Raw genomic sequence first — 23,932 nt, 5'->3', positions numbered from 1 at the left:
AGAGTCCAGGCTGAGAGAGCATCCCTCTTTGTATTATGGATAAACACTGATCCCTAGCTCAGGGACCCATAGGTTGCCCAGGTCTCTTCACTGACTCTCACACTCTGGGGGTCTGGATCAGTTCCAAGCTGGCCTCCCAGCTGTCAGTCTGGGGTCCAAGATCTCTCCCCTGTTCAGATCAGCTGTCTCTGCTGGTTTTGCCAGCCCATTTTTGCCAATTTGCTCATCGTTCCTCTCTCTCTGTCACTGGGTTCCTTGGGTTTAGTTCAGTGTTTAACTGTGGGTGTTTGCCTCTGCTTCCATCAGTCACTGGATGAAGGCTCCTGGATGGTTATAGACATCAAGTTCATTATCAGGAATGGGCATTCGAGCTGGTCTCTCCACTAAACTAAGACACCGTGCATTGTTGAGCGGAGCAGTTTCACCGACTTGCTTCCTTACATTTCTTATATAATCCTGGCCAAGCTGCATAGAGATGGCATCACCCACAGTGGACTGGACCCTCATCCATTTGCAATTAAGAAAATGCCCTCATGGACATACCCACAGGACAATCAGATGAAAGCAATTACTCAGCTGAGGTTCACTCTTACCAGGTATGTCAAGTTGGTAAACTGAAACTATGACAAAAAGTAAATGTATGAATGCATAAATCATACATAGTATTCCATTGGAAGAATTTAAGGTATACTTTTTGAGAGCCACAATTTAATAATAAATGTGAGTTAAAACCGGCAAAAAGTGGATAGAGAAAATGTGTAGTAGAATACTACTCAGAGGAAAAAAACAATGGAATCTTGAAATTTGCAGGCAAATGGATGGAACTAGAAGAAACCATCCTGAGTGAGGTCACCCAGTCACAAAAATACGAACATAGTATATACTCACTCATATATGGATTTTAGATATGCATCAGGGCAGTTTCAGCCTACAATCCCAGTGTCAGTGAGTCTGGGAAATAGGGAGGTTCCCAAGAGAGATGCATGATACCCCAGAGAAGTGGAATGAGCCAAGATCTCCCGAGCAGATTAATCAGGGGAGGGGAGAAGGAATCAGGAAACAGAGAGAGGGATAAGAGGAGGGGAGAAGAATGCGAGGGAGCAGGAAGGTTGAGTCTAGGTAAGAATAGAGGAGGAGCAGTATAAGAGATACCATAATAGTTGGAGTCATTATAGGCTTGAGGAGAGAGCTGACAATAGTGAGATCTCCAGATATCTACAAGGATAACACGAACTGGCAAACTAAGCAATAATGGAGAGACTACATTAATAACCCCTCATTGATGATAAAGTTGATGACTACCTTATATGCCATCCTAGATCCTTAATCCAGGGATTGATGGAAGCAAAGACAGATACCCACAGCTAAATACTGAACTGAACTCTTGGAACCCAGTGACAGAGATGGAGGAGTGATGAGCAAATGGGTCAAGACCATGATGGTGAAATCCACAAAGACAGCTGACCAGATAAGGAGGAGCTCTTGAACCCCAGACTGATGACTGAGAGGCCAACAGGGGACTAATCCAGACTCCATGAATATAGTGTCAGTAAGGAGGCTACAGAAATCGCTGGGACCTTGGGTAGTAGATCAGTGTTCATCATGGTGTATGAATGAACTTTGGGAGCCCATTCCAAATAGAAGGATGCTCTCTCATTCCGGAAACATGAGGAAGGGCCTAGGACCTGCCCTGGATGAAATGACAGACTCTGGAGATCCCCCCAAGGAGGGCCTCACTCTCCCTGGGGAATGATGTGGGAATTGGGTGGGGGGTTGGGGGCTGGTGGAGTTACAAGGCATGAGGGGTTGGAGAGGGAGCTGGGATTGACATGTGAAGCCTTCATGTTTCTAATTTAAATAAAAACATATATTGAGGGAAAAAAGAAACAAAATGGCAAAAAAGTATTCCTATACTTACGTAATATAATTTTGCAAATTTTATTAAAACCACGAATTATGAAGAGAAACATTGTTATTATTATATTATATTTATAAAATTATTCAAGAGAAACACTAAAATATGTTTATTGCTGAAAACATCAACCAATGAAATAAAAAGTTTCATTCAAAATTTCATGAACTTCTTTATGTTATTCATGTCCAGTTATAATTTCTATTAACAAAGTATAAGTCTACCTCATATGATAAGTACCTTGAAAGTAGGTAACTGTGTTATTTTTAATTGAATAAATTCTCTTCTAATGAACATATCCTCATTATAGTTTCTCCTCCCTCAACTTCCCCCAGTACCTCACCACCACCTTTCTCCAGACCTACTCCTTTTCTGTCTCTCATAAGAAAGAGCATTCTTCTAAGAGATAACAACCAAACATGACAAACTAAAATATAGTAAGATAAAGCAAAAGCTTTCATATCAAAGCTGGACACTACAATCCAACAGGAGGAAGAGAGTTTCATGAGCAGGCACAATAGTAAGATACCCACTCATTCTCACAGTCAAAAGTCCCATAAAAACACTTGAATAGAAGTTCGAGGTTTGTTTCTTAATGTGACCTACATGTATAGTTAATCAGAAAATTATTATCTTCACCTCAAACATTAGATATCACTTCTGCAGGAACTGATTTAAAAGTCAATGTGAGTGGGAAAAGTGAAAAAAAACCTATGTAATGGTAGATTTTGAATTTTAATATTTAGTGAGTTAGGATATATAAAACATTGCAGCAAATACATTGAAAAAAAAAGAATGGAGATATAATGGTCAACAAGAATAAAATTCAGATTAAAACACGCATGGGACTTTGGATTCTTAAAATTTGCATTGTTATTGTTTTCTGAATGTATGTATCCTTATAAACCTGATACATTGATGTGTGGAAATTCTTGAGGTTTTTAAGTCAAAATTGTCATGTGAGTTTTCATGTCTGGTTGGTAGTTGCTGACTTGGCGTTATTAGATTAGAAATAGCTATGAGGCATAGAAGCATGAGGGAAGGGAAGCTAAACATTTTCTATATCAAGTCTTGTGGCTGTTTATCAAACAAAGGTAGAAGTAGGAAGAGGTTCATATAAACTGTTGGATTTCCATTATGATTGTAGAAGTTTCTGAAATTCCATATGTGTTTTAGCCTTAACAATGTATTCCTAGATGAATGTCTTTGCTCTAGACACTGGGGTTGGGCAATGTTTTATAGAATTCTCACCCATTAAAAAATATCCACTTTGTTTAAAAACTATAGAAAGGTAGGAAGTAAAACTGGATCTTAATACTATATCTCAATATGTAATTTGCAATCTAAAGTCCCAGGTGTGGTGAAACATATAACTAAACCCAGAACTTTGGGAGTTGGACTTCAGAGCAGTTTTTTTAAGTTTGTCTTCCTTTGATTGAAATTTTTTCTCACATAAAATGGTTATGGTTTCTCCTTCCTCTGCTCCTCCTCATGTCTCTTCCCATCTAGATTCACTCCCTTCCTGTCTTTAATTAGAAAGCAAACAGGCTTTCGAGGGCTTATATTAAATATACTATAGTATAATATAATTTATAATACAGCAAAAATAGAATAGTGGGACTGGGAAAAAAGAAGCAAGGAAAGAGAAAACACAAGGAACAGACATCCCCTTGTTCACACATATGGGAATCCTATAAAAATACTAAACTGGAAGCCATAATGAATATGTCAAGAACCTAGGGTGCACACAGTTGGGCCCTGTGTATGCTGCTCTAATGTCTGTGAGCTCATATGAGGTTTGATCATATGTGGTTTGATCATGTTGACTTAGGAGACCCTCTGGCTCTTACAGCCTTTCCATCTCTTCCACAGGGTTCCCTAATCTGTGAGGGGAGGGATTCGATGGATATGTCAGTTTAAGGGTCAGTGTCATGAGGTCTCTCTCTGCCTTTATATTTCTCTGTGGGTCTGTGAATTTGTTTCAATCTGTTGCAGGACGAAACTTCTCTGATGGCTAAACAAGGCACTTACACAGGGATTTATCAGAATGTCATTAGGAGACATTTTATAGCTAAATAATTTTTTTGTTTTTTAGAAACAGCTTTAAAACAGTATTTGGTTCTATCTTTGGTCCTTAGGCTATCTAGTCTTAGGTTCTTGGTCTGGGCCTCAAGTCAAATTAGATACTTGTTGGTTACTCTGACGAGTTTTGTGCTACCATTGCGCTACCATAAGTAGAAAGCAGGATGCCACTGTAAATCAAAGGGTTTGTTGCTAAATGGTGTTTGTTTCTTTTTGTACTATGCAGAGTACCTTCATGTACGAAAGACATTAGAAGATAGAGGTTTGAGGCTGTTTCTGGGCACCAGCTCCATTTCTCCATGTTCAGTGAGATGTATAAGTGCTGTATTCATCCCGCCTTGCCGTCAGTTTGTAGAGAAAAACCTATAGTCTTACAAAAGCCCAGGTTGTTTGGGGATCCCCATGAGACCCTTTAGGTCAACAACTCAAATATATATAATCCAAACCTAGTACTGGAAGTTTCACTGGTTGATGAGACTTTGTCAGTTGAGGCTCAGTCACCTCCATTATTTGGCTGTTTCATTTTGACCCCTTTATTTATGCATATGTTTTGGAAGCTTCCACAGTGTTAGTTTTCAAATGGCTCTTTATTTTAGCTTTCTCTCCCCATATTCTATCCTTCATTCCTCTCTGCCTTCCTTAACTTAGTCCTTATCTACCTCTGTGGTTCTAACCTCTGTGGTTCTAATGATTGAGCTTGGTTGTCATTGCGTTAACAGGTAACATCCACATAAAATACTGTCTTTCTTTTCTAGTTCTATACATTTTTTCTGTGAATTTCATGATTTCATTTTAATAGATGATTTATACTCAGTTATGTAAATGTATTGCATTTTCTTTATTCATTCTTCTGTTTATGGACATCATAATTGTTTCCAGGTTCTGACTATTATGAATAGGGCAGTAATGAACTTGGTTGAGCAAGTGTCTCTGTGGTAGGATGAATTGTCCTTTGGGCAGAAGGAAGCTTTTATAAAAAAACACTTCCTTTACTGGATCCAGAGACAACTGCTAAAATAGACATGTCTATATCATACTGTGCTGGTTTCCTTTGTCTATTTAACTACTGCGAAAAGGAGCCCTGTAAGAGACTATGAATAGAAACAGGAGTCCTTGAAATGGGGAAATGTGTTGTCTCCAGTTTCTAGAAGATTACCATCTATCCTCAAAAAGTTTATGAATATGCTTCAGCACTCTTAGTCTATATCCCCATTTGATGATTCCTTTCATATATCTGTTGTGATTTTATTCCTGATGTTGACAGGGTGACTTACAAAGGTTCCTATATCTTTATTCTTTTGCCACTGCATGAAGATCACTCTTGAGTTGTTGGTTTTATTTAGGGGTAGCAGAATCTAGCACTCTTTTGGTTACAAATGGAGCTTTAGTGAGATAACTCAGTGCCTCTTGCCTAAAATGCAGAGAGGGTAGAAGATAATCACTCACCAGAAAGAAATGTAAGGTGGGTTTTAAAGCAAAGTGGTAGGAATGATATAAGCAACAGTTGACATCTCAAATTCTGTGTCCAGAGGAGGAGATCATTTCCCTATGGTGATGAAGGAAGTCGACAGTGTCTGACAAGTTGTAATGGAAATCCGCGTTTTGCCAGCATATGTGTGCCTAGTATGACTGAAGAAAAGAAAAAGATGCTATACTGAATGTACTTTTGTATGATCTTCTTTTACTCGTTTGTGAGTGTGTGTGTGTGCATGTGTGCATGTGTGCATGTGTGTGTGTGGGTGTGTGTGTGTCCTTAGGAAGGGTATTTTTATTTTGTATAGTTAAGCAAGATATCTTGGGCCATTTATAAATAAATAAAACACAATCTGAATTTATTTTTAAAACAATGGCAAAATATTTCTAAGTATTATATGGGTCTCTTAATATACTTTTTAACATGTGGTACTGTTCCTCAAACAATAAATACAAATGACTGTTTTGATGAAGCTTAATTGACCAAGTAAATGATTCAAAATATAAATGGGTATTTCTTTGCTTGGTTCATATACAAACTCAGTCTTTGCCACAGGAATCAGCAGTCAGAGTATATGTTTTTTTATTTTTCCTACTAAAATGAGTGATTCTTTGAAGTTGCAATAGATTGGATGGTTTGCTTTCAAAAATGCTTTCTGACTGAAGATGAAAGTTATTGTTCTCTGTACTCTTTTTGATGCTGTATTACAATTTTACCTCTGTTGCATTTATTTTTAAAGAACTTAAGAAGCTGAACCATGATGTTCCTTTAAAAATGTAATACATGATGCTATCAAATGCAAAGGTCCTGTTCCTAAGTGCTCATATTATTCTAATAAGTTTTAGTTACAATAATAGCATCCCATTAGTAAATTTGCAGTGATTCTCCATTCTAGAAAAGGAGAGTTTTTATGAGACTTACATTCCTTATAAAGAAAAAATATATCAATATTTTATACATACTCTATGGTAAATTTAATAATATATATGCTAAAGTGGTAGAGAGATATTTATATTGAGATGATTCGTTTGGTATAAACTAAGACTGTTTTACTGTCACTCATATGTGTCAGTAGTAGTAACTAAGTATATCTGCGTACACATGTAAGTGATGTTCTCAAATATGTACACATTAAAAAAGCACTCTTATGTCACTTTGAAAATTAAATAAGCATTTAGTTCACTTGGAAAAATGCTTATCTAGTATATACAAAGTCCTGGATTCAGTAACCAGACTGTATAAAATCTGGAGCTGAATGTATATATAACTCTAGCACTTAGGAAGTGGAGAGAGTTAAGAAGTTTAAGATCATACATATGCAGCTATATACAGAGGTCCATGTCAGCTTGAGCTACAAGGGACTGTCTCGAAGAAATACAAAGGCACAGCTGGAGAGATGGTCCAATACTTGAAGAATATTTGCTCCACAAATGGTCCCAAGTACCCATTTCTACAGAAATTCTAACTGACCTTTAACTCTAGCTTCCAGAAATCCATTGCTTTCTTCTAGCCTCTACAGCACCAGTATTCATTAAATGAATGCCTACCTGGATACATACATAAAAATAAAATAACTCTTTAAAAAAGAGAACATTATAGAAAACCACAGCTAATCAAAAGGCAGGAAACAACTGGCAATGGCAGACACAGACCCAGTGAATATAGCTACATCACAATCCCTGTATATAAAGCTCTGGGATCATCACAGAAGAGGAAGCAGAAACATTGTAAGAGTCAGAAGAACACAAATTTCTCTGTGAGAGTGTGGAGAGACTACAGCCATAACACCTTAACAATGAAAACACTAATATACATGCTACTGTGGTAGGCAAAAAAAAATCTCATAGACCTCATCAATAATCAAAGAACTAAAATTGCCATTCTCATCCTCCCTAATGCTGCAATCCTTTAATACAGTCTCATGTTGTGCTGACCCCCAACCATAAAATCATTTTTATTGCTACTTCAGAATTGTGATCACCTTAAGTACCCTCTGTGAAGGGATCATTTTACCCCCGATGAGTAGACAAGCACAGGTTGACAACCATTGAACTAAAGGCAACTAAAGACTATTAACAGCGAAGGAATTATTCATCCCAGAGATTAACCAACTAATTGTTTACCCAATTCCAAATGATCATCCCTGAAATCATATGCATACAATCAATACTTAGTAGAATCAGCAGTCTGTACTTACATACTAATGCATTTGCACACAAATGTAACAATTGCAGAGAAAGCCAGGCCTTGAATTTGAAGGAGAATAAAGAAAGGATACAAATCACCAATGGTACAGCAGGAATTGAGGGGTAAGTCAGTGGAACATGAGCATGAGAGGATGTATACGGTTAATTCATAAATAACAGACATGTATTCACTTCGCAAAGTTTAAGAGATCTCAGCTACTTGTGTGGTTCTGAAGTTTGCACTGGAGCACTGAGACTGAGTGATGGAACAGGGTACAGCTTTTCACAGAATCCCAACTGGCCATGAATACTCAAACAGATACCACCAAAAACCAGAGTCTACCAGAGGGTAGGCCAAAAAATATATAGAGAATATTGTGATCATTTGGGGATGGAAAACTGACATGACATGCAAATAAAAGTATCAAAATTTAGAAAGATTTTCCAGAAGGAAGAGATCCCAAAAGATGCCCAAAAATGAAGCTGTAATGGTGACAACTGGTCTGTGAAAGAAAATATCACAGAGATCTTTATTCTTTCAGTTGACAGTTTTTATGTTATTCTTTTAATAATTTAAAAATTTTACAATATTTATGATCAGATCCACACATAATTAACTATATCCTTCCAAATGCTCTTAGCATATTTGATCCTGTCTTCCTCCCTGGCTCGTGTTCTACTTTTTGCTGTTATTAATAACCTCCTGTGTACAATTTGAACTCTACATGTATGGGACCATTCATGGGGATGACCACATGTCTTTTAGAGAGTCACTTGGTATGACTGAGAAAGACTCCTGAGATCAGCATCTTAGGATCTTTACACGACTCTCCATGAGGGACCACATGACTTCCTCCTGTACTGCATCTGTGGGTTCCTTGGAGCTTATGATGGGACTTATTTGTAGATTTTCTCTTTGGCATCAGGAGATTCAAGTCAATTATCTGACCATGTATGTTTACTATATGACCTTACAGTACTCTAGGACTTCACAGAGTTTACATTACCCTATGTCTGAACTTGTGTACTATTTTGGTAATAATACTTATACCAGACTCAAACAATTTATTATGGACTTATTTATGTGTAGAAAATCATTTAATCAGAGCATGAGGTATTTTCTAACATGCAATTCATCTTTACACATTGAGTACTCATTTAACTCTAATTACTACACCAATGTCAAATGTCCTAGCACTCTCTAGTAGTGTGACACTTTGCCTAACACCCACATTTTAGATGAATTTCATATTCAATAGGTCTAAGCTGAGCATGAAAAACCTTTCCTTTGATTACAGCCTCCTGTGACTTTCAGTTCGCAGACAGTTCCAGGAAATCAGGACATGAGAGGAGCCACATATATTCCTTATTTTTATCCAGAGATTCAACCCCCCTTTCAATCTTCTGCTGCCTCTCCAGGTCCAGACATCAGTTCATTTCAGGTCTTCAAACACAGAAGAACTGATTACTTTGTCTGCCTAGACTATTGTTCAGTTTGATTGCTTCCCAGAAAGTTCAGACCATTTGTAACATGGAGAGCTCTGGTAGCTTTTCCTATATGACCTACGAACACCAGAGCAGTGATTACCATCCAATTCAGACAAAAGAACATGATTACTTTCTGAGCCTTCTACATTTCTGAAGGAATTCACTTTCTCTGGTCCACATACCCTTATATCAGAAAGGACACAAGATTAAACTCTAAAAGCATCCCTTCTATAGAGTCAAATTAACTGGACCCATTTCAGTACACAGCTTATGGACTCATCAAAGAGCATTATATTTAAAGGCTTAGTTTTTCATGTCCAAAGTAAATTAAATGTTATACAATTCCTCATAAGCATTTGTTATGCTAGGATTACTAATCAACTTGCTAATAATTATTATCATAACTCATATATAATTGGTTGATATAATATTGATATTAGTTTAATAAAAATTTTATATATGTACAGTATATTTATTATGGATAAAAGAATATTAATGACTATGTAAATGGACTATTCAATTTTCAAATTTGTCTAAGCACTTATAGGCTAAACCATCTGACTCATTGTTTACATCTTAATTAATTTGGATTTGATCTTCTAAAATCACCTAAACTAATATTCTCTACAGTTAATGCAGCACACAATAATCTTCATTAGCAAACTACCAAACATTTGTGGGTATACTGCATTTCAGTGTTTATATTGTAGTTTAATTTTTAAAAGATAAATGACCTCTCATTTATAGTAAAACTGCAAGCTTTTCTGAGAGAGATGAACCCTCTAGTGAACTCTTACAGAACATACTTAAATATTTAGAATTAATAGTTAAAGTTACCTTATTTATTTAGCTCATTATTTTCCTCCATAAACTGATACATTATTTATTTTAGACAGCTTAAGAAATAATACTAGTATAGATAGTGTTCTAAAGCAAGGAAAAACATGTTCAAAATATTAGGATCATAAAAGGAAAGATGATATTTGCTTTTTAAAATTATTTTGCTATTTTTTAAATTTTGCATTTTTAAAGAATTACAGAGAAATGAAAAGACATAGTTCAGTCTACCAGAGGCCACACCAGCCATCAGAAGTACAGGTCAGCCCCTTGCCCTTGGATCCCACTTCTACACTCTCACTATCAGTGCAATCCCACCCACCACCAATCTCTGTCCCCTGTGCATCTTCCTGTCCCAGCAGCCAACTTGAGTGGAGACTGCCTAGTCTACAAGAGTCCATTATAGCCACCAGAAAGTCCAGCCAGGCTGTCTGCAAGAAGATCTCCTTCACTCTCTCAGTGGCCCACCACCCGATCCCCAATCCCCACTCCCTCTGCAACAGTGTCCCAGTCCATAACCTGGACTGAGACCACCTGCTTAACCACAGGCCACACTGGAAAGAAGATCAGGAAACCAAGGAAAAAAATCCATCTAACAATGATCATCCAAGCAATAAGCACCTAGACCTATAAAGTCCCTAAATTTAAATGCCTTGATGTCAGGTTAAAAATACAATAAACTACACCTAAAACAATATGTCTCCACCAGAGCCCAGATATCCTACTACAGCAAGCCCTACATAGTCCAACACAGTAGAAATACAAGACTTTAAAACCAACTTTGTGAAGATGATTGAGGTCCTTAAAGAAGAAATGAATCAATCCCTGAAAGAAAACCAGAATAATATAATCAAACTGTTAAAAGAAATTAATAAAACTGTTCAAGACATGAAAACAGAAATGAACGCAATGAAAAAAACACAAACTGAGGGAATTCTGGAAATAAAAAAATGTAGGTAAGCAACCAAGAACTACAGATACTGCATCACTAACAGAGTACAAGAGATGAAAGATAATTATCAGGCACCAAAGAAAAAATAGAAGAAAAAGACACATTAATGAAAGAAAATGTCAAATCTAAAACATTCCTAACACAAAATACAGGAAATCCTGGAAAACATGAAACTACCAAATAATAATATGAATAAAAGAAGATTCCCAGCTCAAAGGTCCAGAAAATACCTGTAAGGAAATCATAGAAGAAAAATTTCTTAATCTAAAGAAGTGCATGCCTACAAAAGTCCAAATAGATTACAGAACACCAAATAGACTGGACCAGAAAAGAAAGTACCCCCACCATATAATAATCAAAAGAGTAAATTTTACAGAATAAAGAAAGAATATTAAAAGCTGCCAAGGAAAAGAGCCAAATGACATATAAAGTCACGTCTATTAGAATTCCATCGAATTTTCAATGGAGACTCTAAATTCCAAAAGTGCCTGAACTAATACTTGCAGACTATAAGAGACCACACATTTCAGCCCAGACTACTACACCTAGCAAAAAAATGTCATTCACAATGCATGGATAAACAAGTAGTCTACAAAAGCAAATTTAAACATTATCTATCCACAAATCCAGCCTACAATATCACAGCTGCAAAACCAAAAAAGGCAGCACACACACACATACGCACACACACACACACACACACACACACACACACACACTAACAATAACCAAAATGTAGGAATTTACTGTCATTGTTCTTTGACATTTTTCAATATCAATGGATTCAATTACCCAGTAAAAAAGACACACACTAAAAGAAAGGATTCTAAATTAGGATCCATCCTTCTGCTTCACATAAGAAACACACTTCAACATCCAATATAGACATTACCTCAGAGTAAAGTGTTTCAAGCAAATAGACCTAAAAAGTAAGCTGTTGTAGCCATTATAATATCTATCAAAAGAGAATTCAAACCAAAATCAGTCATAAGAGACTGGAAAGTAAATTACATACTCATCAGAAAAAATCTACCAAGATGATGTTTCAGTTCTTAACATCCAAGTCTCAAATGCAAGGAAACCCAAATTTGTACAATAAACATTCCTAAATCTTAAATCACACAATAACCCTCACACATTGATAGTGGGAGACTTATATCCCAATCCGACCAACTTACAGGTCATCCAGTCAAAAACTAAACACAGAAATAGTGAAGCTATCAGACCTTATGAAACAAATAGACCTAACAGATGTCTACAGAACATTTCATTCAAACACAAAAGAACGTTCTTCATCAAACCTTCTTCTCAGAACCTTCCTCATAGAACATTCTCAGTCATAAAGCACATTTCAACACATACAAGGAATTTTAATTAACTCTCTGCAACCAATCAGACAAACGTAGATTAAAGCAATAAATGCATAATTACAAAATGGAGAGATCACTAAACAACACACATAGACGCTCTAGCACAAAAATCAGTAAACACATAAAACTGATGACTAAAATTAACAAAATAGAAACAAAGACAACAATACCAAGAATTAATGAAACAAACAGTGGGCTCTTTGAAAAACTCAACAAGATAGAGAAACCCTCATACAAATTAACTAAAACACAGAGAAAGAATATCCAAATTAACAAAATCAGAAACAAAAGTGGGAACATAACAACAGACAACATGGAAATGCAAAGACTTATTATGTCATACTTTAAAACCTGTACTTCACAAAGTTAGAAACTATAAAAGAAATAGACAATTTACCCAATAGATACCACCTACAAAAGTTAAACAAAGGTCAGATAAAAAAATTTAAATACAACCTAAGGAAATATAAACAATCATTAAAAGTCTTTCAAACAAGCAAATAGATGATAGATAGATAGATAGACAGATGATAGATAGATAGATAGATAGATAGATAGATAGAAAGATAGACAGACAGACAGATAGATAGATAGATAGATAGATAGATAGATAGATAGATAGAAGAACAAGACAAGACAATTTTAGAATAGAATTCTTCCAGACATTCAATGAATAGTTAAGGCCAATTCTCCTGAAATTATCCCATAGCAGAACTAGAAGGAACATTGCCAAATTCATTCTATGAGGCCACTTCCCAGTCTGATATCCAAACCACAAAAATATTCAACAAAGAAAGAGAACTACAGACCAATACTCTTATGAACATAGATGCAAAAATATAACTCAAGAACACATCAAAAATATTATCCACCATGACCAAGCAGGCTTCAGCACAAAGATACAGGTATGGTTCAACATATGAAGATCACTTAAACAAACTTAAAGAAAAAAAGCCTCATGATCATATCATTAGAAGCAGAAAAGGCCTTTGGCAAAAAAAGTATCACTATTTCTCGATAATATGATAATATGCATAAATAACTTAGAAAATTTTACCAGGGAAGTCCTCCATCTGATAAATACTTTCAGCAAAGTGACTGAATACCAGATTAACTAAAAAATCAGAGCCCTCCCAAAATACAAATAACAATGGACAGACAAATCAGAGAAATGACACCCTTCATAATAGCTACAAATAATATAAAATATCCTGGGGCTAACTTCAAGCAAGTACAAGACTTATACAATAAGAGCTTCAAGCTTCTAATATCATGAAGAAGATAGAAGAAAATTGAAAGATCTCCCAGGCTTCTGGTACAATAGGATTAATAGAAAAAATGGCCATTTTACCAAAAGCAATCTAAGGTTTAACCCAATCCCCATCAAAATTCCAACACAGTACTTTACAGGTCTTGAAATGACAATACTCAGTTTTCAGATGGAAAAACAAAAATCTCAGGATAGTTAAAACAATCCTGATTTCAAACGTATAGTAATACAAACTGTCAGATACTGGCATCAAAACAGACATGAAGACAAATGGAATCAAACTGAAGACCAAGGAGATATAAATCCCCGCACCTGTAGACATATGATTTTTGATAAGGAAGTCAGAAAGACACAATGGAAAATAGAAAGCATCCTAAGAAAATTGTGGTACTTTAAATGGATATTTAAATTTAAAAGAATGCACATAAATGCATACTCATTAAGCAGATCAGAAACCTCAATTTAAAACCAGATACACTGAAACCGACAGGAGAGAAATGGTAGAATAGCTCTGAATACATTAACACAGGAAACTATTTCCTTAACAGAAAACTGAGAGCACAGGCTCTAAGATCAACATCTAATAAATCAGACCTTCTGAAACAGAAACACTTCTGTAAGGCAAAGAACACCATTAGTAAAACAAAATGGCAGCACACAGAATGACAGAAGGTTTTGAAAAATTCCACAGTCTATAGAAGACTAATATTCAAAGTATCTAAAGAAACTAGATATCAACAAAGCAATGTTGATGTCTGTAAGCTATGTTGCCTCCAGGAGACATACTAATGTGAGTGGTCTGTACTACCACCTGAGGGCAAATTAATGTCCATGGTCTGGGCTGCCTCTAAAGGCCTTGTCTGAGACCGTGGTTCTACTGCAGATGGGGCCATTTTCATAGTCTGTGCTTTGACCAGAAAACATATGGAAACCTATGATCTGTGCTCTTGATGACTATTAATAGCATTTAGTCTGAAGTTTCTCAGAGACAACAATCAGTCTGAGGATTTCTAGAGACAGGAGTCCCTTTTCAGTTTGAGAATTTCACAGAGATAAGAACTTTAGTGACTGACTGCTCTGCTTCTCTGATCTTTCAGATTTCGCCCCCTAATACCTGACTCCAAGTTTTTATTATTAAGATCAAATAGGACTCCTGCTATAAAATTGTGGAAGTGGCCACCCAATTACTGGTTTAATTGGAAGCCTTTGCCACAAGAGGGAGGACTTGCCCTACAGTGCCTGGATAATTGGGCCCTCAACCATGAATAGCTAAGAGACCCAGGATAAAGGAAAAAATCAACAAAATGATGTAACAGATTTTGATGATCCCCCATGGGAGGCCTCACCCTTTCTATGGAACAGAAGAGGGAAGGGATGGGGGCTGATGAGGGACATGGGAGGATGTAAGGGAGAGGAAACTGGGATTGATACATAAAAATATTGCTTCTACTTTAAATTAAAATAAAGATTAAATAAATAAGTCATAAAAATCAACAAAATGATTCTTAGTGATATTCTATTGTATCCACAGATTGGTACTTAGCCTAATTGTCATCAGAGAAGCATTAGCCAGTGCCTTATGGGAGCAGATGCAGAGAACCACAGCCAAATATTAGGGGGAGAGCTCAAACTGTATTTCTCTATAAGATCCCTCCCTTTGCAGCTTGTGGAACCCCTTGGGAGAGGGGAAGGAAGAATTGTCAGAGCCAGAGTAGTGAAGGACACCACAGAAAACCAAACATAATCAACTAATCTGGGTTCACAGAGGCTCACAGAGATTGAATCAAGGAGCCGGCATGAGTCTATGCTTGGTCCTCTGCATATATTTTATGGTTGTTATCATGGCATTTATGTGAGACTCCTAACCATGGGAGTGGGGTTGTCTCTCACTGGTTTGCCTGCTCTCAGGTCACTTTTATGCTTACTGGGTTGCCTTGCCTAGCATTGGCACAAGGGTTTGTGCTTAGGCTTATTGTATCCTGTGATGCTATTTTTGGCTGATATCCTGGAATCCCTGATCATTTCTGAAGGGAAAAGAAGTGGTTATGTAAGAGGGGTGTGCTAGGAGGAACAGAGGGAGGAAAACTGTAGTCAGGATGTATTGAAAAAAAAGGAAAAAACATAATTGAAAAAGTTCTTTGGTCTTCATACACTTGGCTTTTTTTTGAGACAGCTTTTCTCTGTGGCTTTGGAGGCTGTCCTGGAACTAGCTCTTGTAGACCAAGCTGGCCTCTAACTCAAAAAGATCCACCTGCCTCTGCCTTCCGAGTGCTGGGATTAATGGCGTGTGCCACCGACACTTGAAAAAAGCCAAGTGTAAATGTTTTAGTAAGTGTATTAAGATTTACCAAAACATTTATACTTAGTTTTGGTGAATTTTAATACACTTGCTAAACTCAGGAAACTCACAACAAGATAGCATTATTTAATCTAAAGTCACTAAGCTCACAGTAGTATCATTAATGACCTTGCTCAAGCCCAAGTGCCAAGTGCTTGGTTATCTGGTTTCTCAGTAACCTACAATTGGCTTGAGATTTAGATTTTTCTGGTTTGGAAGCTCCAGTGGTGCAATTGGTTAGCTTGCAGTACAGATACCCAAGGCTCCACAGATTTTTCTGGTTTGATATATTCAAATGATGCTGGCAAGTGACTTTGTAGATATCTCTGGCTTTCAGTTTAGTTGTATGAATGAATAAATAAAGGTTCTGAATTCTAAGGTAGAGAAACTAAGGCAAAGTTAACAATGGCTGTTTAACGTACTACTCATCAAAAGGAAAAACATTTACTTCACCATGGTATGCTATCTTAGATATCATGAATAGATTGATCCATATTTATTTATACTTAAAAACAAGCTTGTTTTTATCACCCTCCCAATTAACCTCTGGGGGAAAATGTTTTTTTTCTACCTTTTACGTCAAAACAACTTTTAAAGGAAAAACAATGCTCAGCATTTTGTTCAACTGGCTAAATAGTGAGCCATGCATAACCTGTCCTTACAAAGCTAAAATAAGCATAAGCACACATTTTCAAGAACAACATCATTCAAAATTTAACAAAGCGTATTTACAATAATAGGGGTGATTTGCCATGAATGCTTATATATTCTTAGCTTGTGTTTCTCTAAGTCTTTCCTTGTGCTACAAAGAGGTCCTGCATGCCTAAGCCTCTCTATAAGAAACTGGAGGAGAAGAGTTTCAAAATAATTTTAGGAGAAAATATAAGAAAAAATGGGGTTCTGGGAATGATTACATCTGTCTCATGCATGACTGACAAAGTAAAACTAAAACTTACCTAAAGAATTATGAAGTCTGGCGGTGGTGGCACAAGCCTTTAATATCAGCACTCAGGAGGCAGAGGCAGGCAGATCTCTTGACTAATCTATAAGAGATAATTCCCTGGACAGACTCCAAAGCCACAGAGAAACTCTGTCTTGAGCCCTCCCAAAGGAATTATCAGTATTTTGAGAGAGAAGTGAGAATTCAGGTTATTCAGTCCCTCACAGCAATATTCTGAGATATGCAGAGGTCCTTTTGTCCTGGATGAGTGAGAGACCATCTCCATAGACTTTGCCTACTGGAAACCAGTTGGAAAATAATTCATTTGCTGATCCAAATCAAGGACACGGGCCTCCCAACATATTGTCTAGATATAAAGTATTACTTCCTGAAGAAATAAATTTAATAACCAACATATATAAAAATCATTGTATCTGCTAATCATAAATATCTCCTAGTTTGAAAGCAATAATTGTGAATTGGAGAAGAAAAATTCAATTAGAAGGAATTACTAAAACCTCAAAAGTGTATAATATGACACTGTGAAAATGAAGCAAAATTAAACTTTAAGTTACATCTGGGTTATTATAGAAAGAATAATGTATTTGCAGGGTTTTATTCATCAAGCATAATGTTTAAAAGAGAGGAAAGCAAGTATAGACAGTATATTTATTCTACTTAAATGCTTTTTTATCATATTTTTTATTTAACTTTTTATACATGTCACTCTCAATTCCCTCTCCCTCCCCTCCTCCGCCACCCCCCAATCCTCCCAACCCCTCATCCCTGCTCCATCCCCCCTCCACTCCCCAGGGAGGGCAAGGGATACTATGAGGGATTTTCAGAGTCAGTATATATTTATTTTAATATAAATTACACTGGGAATTTTTGAAATATTAATCCAGGATGGATGGCCGAATAACTGACTATATATAAACCCATATGTAGATATAGATGTAGATTTATAGATATATATTCTAACAGCTATCTGACGTAGTTCACTGCCTACGTCTGTATACATCTTTAGTCATGCCTAAAGTGGGTGTGGTTAGTGGTATGGTAAACCACCCTTTTATTACCTCATCTGTATGTGCCTCTAATAAGTCACATGGTTAATGGCGGAGCACTGTTTCCTCCTACAATTCCCCTTTTTGTCTGAAAAGGATATTTAAACTTAAAACCACTAACTTGTGTCAATGAACAAAAAGTATCAAACATCTATCACATCTAAACCTAAACTTATCTGAAAGAAACACCCAAGTGTGAACACCTCTCTCCAATCCCAACACTAAAATAATTGAAAACTAACAGTAACGGGTGTAAACTATCCTATAATATCAATAGTAAGGAGAGGAGGCATGGAATTTTCAAAACTACTTCCCGCTGAGATGGGAGGATGACAATCTCAGGGGGACCTGTGAGAAGAAAAATGTTAGTGTAACAAAATCTTCAGTTGATCAGACAGTCTCTTTATGGCAGGAGATGCTTGATTGAAGTTCCTGACTGGAGTTCTAGTGTTGATTGAAGCTCTCATCTGAAGCTCTGGCCAGATTGTAGAGGTGTGCTGTTTCAGTTCCTTGGTCCGGAGTTGTGTTGAGTGATGTAGTTCCAAGCCAGTTTCAAGATGGTGCTTGTGAGGTGGAGTCAATGATATGGGGCAGTTCAGATGCATCCAGTCGAATCAGGTGAAATCAAGGAAGTGGTTCCTCATTCTCTCCCAGACGCAGTTGAAGATTGCTGTCAGGAAATCCCTTGTTCTCTGGAAAACTCAAACATTAATGTCAACAAAGAAATATTTTAATGTTTATATGTATGCATACTGGAAGAGGTCACAATAGGGAAGATGGTAAACATGAAGGAAATTAGACTTTTCAGAAAAAGAATTCCACAGACAACAGTCCCTAATTTTATTTTCTTCTGTCTTATATCAATGGCTCTTTGATATAATATAGAAATTCTGAATTTTATTTAAATAATATGCTTGAATTTAGAGTAGGAGAGCCAATCCAACTCCAAAGCCAGCTTCAGTTAAATGAATGGGAAATAAAGTATATGAAGAAACAAGGATAAAAGGGTATTATAAAAAACAATATAGAGAAATTTAGACATTGATACCACACAGTGATTTACTGTTTGTTTGTTCGTCCTCAGGGTAGCTATTCATTCTTCTTCAGAAATCTATAAGTCCAGTATTCTTTGCTGAGTTTACCTGTGAAGACAGAAAACAAAACACGTCTCTTTCCTTTTAGGAGTTCACTTTACCCATGGTAGAATATGATTTTGTAGATGAGCTATTATCTTTCCTCCTCCTGAGATGTTTTCTGTTCTGATCAAATCTCAATTAATTTTGATGGAACCCAAAGTTTATCTTCTCCTGTGGAAAGAAAAGCAAAACCCCTTACCCAACGTAACACATATCCTGGTTTCCAGACTGAGGTCATAACATCCTTAAAATACACAGGTTGGTTCAATTCAGAAGTCTTCTCTGTAGTCCAGTGTCTTTCTGCTGCCGTTTGTTCTTTTTCATCAGCATTAAGAAAATTCAATGTTAGTAAAGCATTATGTAACCTGTGTTGGGGGTCTTTGTTCTGCCTGGCTGATTATGAAGCATCTCTTTTAAGGTTTGGTTAGATCTTTCAAGCACTGCTTGTCCTGTGGGTTTGTAAGTTACGTGTTTTATATTATAATATTTGAAAAATTGTTCCAATTTACTGGAGACATATGCTGGAGCATTGTCAGTTTTTATTGTTTTAGGTATACCCATAACAGCCATCACCTCTAAGAGGTGTGTAATAACAGAATCAGCCTTTTCAGATCTGAGGGCAGTAGCCCATTGGAAGACTGAGAATGTCTATGGTATGGTGTACATATTTCAAACTGCCAAATTCTGGGAAGTGAAATAAATCCATTTGCAAAAGTTCATTTTTGTGAATACCTTTAGGATTACAATCTGCTGGTAACGGATTTTGATTGTAGAATGAGCAACTGGGGCAATTTCTTACTATTGCTTTGGCTTGTTGCCAGGTGATAGAAAAATCCTTCTTTAAACATTTTCTGTTAACATGGTGTTTCCTATGAAATTCTGAAGCTTCCAACACATAATCTATTAATAAACGATCAATTTCATCATTTCCTTGCACCAGAGGACCTGGCAGACCTGTATGGGATCTGATGTTTGTTATATATATAGGATGAGTCCTGTTTCTGATAGTTTCCTGTAATTGCAAAAACAATGAGGTTAATCCTGTGCCATCAGGGACAAATTCTGCAGTCTCAATGTGCCAGACAATACTCTCTGTGTACTGAGAATCCGTGTTCATATTGAGAGGTTCTTTAAAGTCTTTAAGTACCATGAGAATGGCATATAACTCTGCCTTTTGTACAGAGTTATAAGGGCTTTGAACTACTTCACTTATATTTCCTGATTTATACCCTGCCTTACATGATTTGTTTGCATCCGTGTAGAAGGTGAGAACTCCAGAAATAGGTGTTTGCCTCACGATACATGGAAGAATCCAGATTGTTTTCTTTATGAATTTGATTCTCTCTATTTTGGGATCGTTTTTACTAATAGTTCCCAAAAAGTCACTGCAAGCTATTTTCCAATACTCAGTATCCATCCATAAGGAGGAAATTACCTCATTAGTTAAAGGTACAATAATTTCAGCTGGGTCTTTCCCAGTCAGTTTTTAATATCTAATCAGAGATCTTTTCAATATATGTTTTCAATTTTTTATTCTGTTTATGTGGCAGAAATACCCATTCTAGTATGATGTCTTCCCACTGCATTAATATTCCTGACGTATGGTAAAATAACCAGAATACAGTCCAGTTTTGGATCCACATGGTCCACATGTGCTTCTAATATTCTCTTTTCTACCCATTCTAATTCTTTTTCAGCCTCATATGATAGTACTTGTGGGCTATTTAGGTCTTTATCTCCATTTAAAGCCATTTTCAAGTGTTTTAAATCATGCCCTTCTATACTGATAATTGCCTGTAATTGAGAAGAGTTCTCCTAAAAGATTTGAAGATCATTAAGAGTCTAGTAACGATCTCTTCTGATCTGTACTTTCTGTGGTCTAATTTTCTGAAAGTCTATTTTATAACCTAAATAGTTAATAGAACCTCCTCTTTGTATTTTTTCTGGGGCAATTTGTAATCCCCAGCAAGGCAAAGTTTCCTTTACTGCTTCAAACATCTTTTCCAAAGTATTCTTATTTGAATCAGACAGTAATATGTCATCCATATAATGATATATTAACAAATGCGGAAATTTTTTACGAATTATTTCTAGAGGTTTATGCACAAAACATTGACATAAAGTTGGGCTATTTAACATACCTTTAGTCAGCACTTTCCACTAGAATCTTTGTACCGGTCAGGAATTATTATAGGTAGGTACTGTGAAGGCGAACTTTTCTCTGGCATTTTGTTGTAACGATATGGTGAAGAAGCAATCTTTTAAGTCTATAACTATAATTGGCCAATCCTTAGGTATTAGAGAAGGTAACAGCATCCCATGTTGTAGAGACCCCATAGGCTGAATTACCTTGTTGATGGCTCTACAATCAGTAACCATTCTCCATTTACCAGACTTCTTCTTGACAACAAAAACAGGTGAATTCCATGCACTAGTTGATTCCTCAATATGTCCAGCATCTAGCGGTTCCTGAACTAACTTCTCCAAAGCCTACTTCTCAGATGTCATAGGCCATTGACCCACCCAGACAGATTCATCTATTAGCCATTTAAGGGTAGAGCTTTTGGTTGTTCTGTAGGTTTGGCACTAGCGTCCTGTTTCTGTACATCCTGTACATTTGGCATCTGTTTTCGGTAAAGCCTTACTATATTCTTTCTACCACCAAGAGCTTGTTTATAATTCCTAGCTGATACAGAAGGAATGTTAATCTGCATGTTCCATTGCTATAATAGACCATGACCCCAGAAGTTTATAGCAATATCTGCAACATATGGCTTTAACCTTCCTCTCGGTCCTTCTGGCCCAATAGCGTAAATCCATCTAACGCTCTGTTTAACTTGAGCTAGAGTTCCAATCCCTAATAATTGAACGTTTAACCTCTTTTAAAGTCCAAATTGGGGCCAAGACTACTGATTTATGATAGTGATGTCATTCCAGTGTCTAAAATGCCTTTAATCACCATATTATTTACTTTAACTGGTAACTTGGATCTATGATATTGTATAGAAGTTTGCCAAAATATATGTTTTGTATATTTCATCCTCATATAATTGATTCATCCTCTGGAGCTAATGTATTATCCAGTGCTGTATTATTTACAATGGGTAGTGGATCTTCTAATTGTCCTGGGAGAGGCTCTCTTCCACTGTCACTTGGAATGAACGGATCATTTTGGTTTTCAGAGCCTTCCTGAGCCCCCTTGTTAAGTTTCCCAGATGTAAAGATCTACCTTGTCTATCTGTAGTCGACCAGCATTCCTTGGTCCAATGTTTGCCCTTTCCACACCTCCTGCAGTGACTGGAAGGCTGAGGACTTCTGTATGAAGCCTTCCTGGTAGAAGCATTATTTCTAGGAATGCATATTTAATTTCCCAGTGCTATCACCATTTATGAATTCATAAGATTATCGAAGGACATAATGGTTGTTTCCCAAAAATTTTATGAACATAAGAATACAAGTTCTGTGAGTATGGAGGTGTTTTACTTTTTACAACTGAAACATTGATGTCAAGAGCATATAAAGTATTGCAAGAGAGCATCAATGTTTTCTGCATTGCTCTAGCAATTTCCCTTCTATCAGAAGTGAATACCTGAAGTTCTGTATCTTCATAATCATTTGGTGCTGCCAATGCTCTGGTTCTGCATGATCCTATGAAATATATAGTGATATCTCAAAAGTAGTCCCATCAGTATGACTACTTTGATCACCTGTCTAATAATATTTTTGTCCAATTCTCTTTTTTTCTTTCTCTCAATTATGCTCTCTATTTCCTTCCTCCCTCCCCCTTTCTCTTCTTTCCTCCTTCCATGTCTCCCTCCCTTCTCTCTTTCATCCTTATTTCATTCTTGTCCAAAACAATGTCTCATGCATTCTAGGATTGCATTAAACTCTTGGTCTTCTTGCACATAAGTCCAAGTGCTGACTTACAACTGTGAGACAGCAAATCTATCTACTTCACCATTTTTTTCTTCTTTTATTTTTCCAATTTTTATTGAAATTAGAAACAGGCTTCTTTTACATGTCAATACCACTTCCCTCTCACTCCCCTCCTCTTCTGTCCCCCAAGGATCCCCTGTCCCATCCCTTTCTTCTCCCCAGGGAGGGTGAGTTCTTCCATGGGAGATCTTCACAGTCTGTCTTATCATCTCCCCCATGTGCTAGGCTGAGAGAGCATCCCTCTATGTGAAATGGGCTCCCAAAGTCCATTCGTTTACTAGGGATACATGCTGTTCCACTACCAGAGGCCCCATAGATTAATCAGACCTCCAAACTCACATCCTCATTCATGGGATCTGGAACAGTCCTATGCTGGTTTTCCAGCTATCAGCCTGGGGTTCGTTTTTTAAGGATAAATTCTTTTAAGTAAATATTAGCAAGCTACTTTAGAAATATAATGCATTTTAGAGCTAGAAAGTTCATTTCTACAAATGCATATATTAACATCAAACTTCTTAACAAATTTATGCAAAGTGAACATAGTGTGTCCTCTAAATTACTTTAAGAGGAAAAATGTAACAAATTTGAAGTTTCAGGTTAAATATTTTTCTAGTTCTGATAATTTCTTTACATGTTAAAATATATGGAAATTTTGCTATGTTTTTATTTTTAGCTATACATATATTATGTGCATAAGTGTTTTGCCTACCTGTATGCATGTGCACTGTATACATGCTATACAGAAAAAAAAACAACTTTGGACTCCTTAGACTGAAGTTATGTATTATTGTCAGCCAACATGTGGTTGCTGAGAAATGAACCTGGGTCCTCTGCTAGAACAATTAGTATTTTTAACTGCTGAATCTATCTAGATCTTATTATTTTTTGGTCAATAAAGTGGTTACCATGAAAATATGAAAAATCCTGAGTTCATATCTCCCAAA

The sequence above is a fragment of the Mesocricetus auratus genome, unplaced genomic scaffold (assembly GCF_017639785.1).
Source record: "Mesocricetus auratus isolate SY011 unplaced genomic scaffold, BCM_Maur_2.0 Super-Scaffold_6731, whole genome shotgun sequence".
Lineage (NCBI taxonomy): Eukaryota > Metazoa > Chordata > Mammalia > Rodentia > Cricetidae > Mesocricetus > Mesocricetus auratus.
This window is presented reverse-complemented; position numbering follows the sequence as displayed.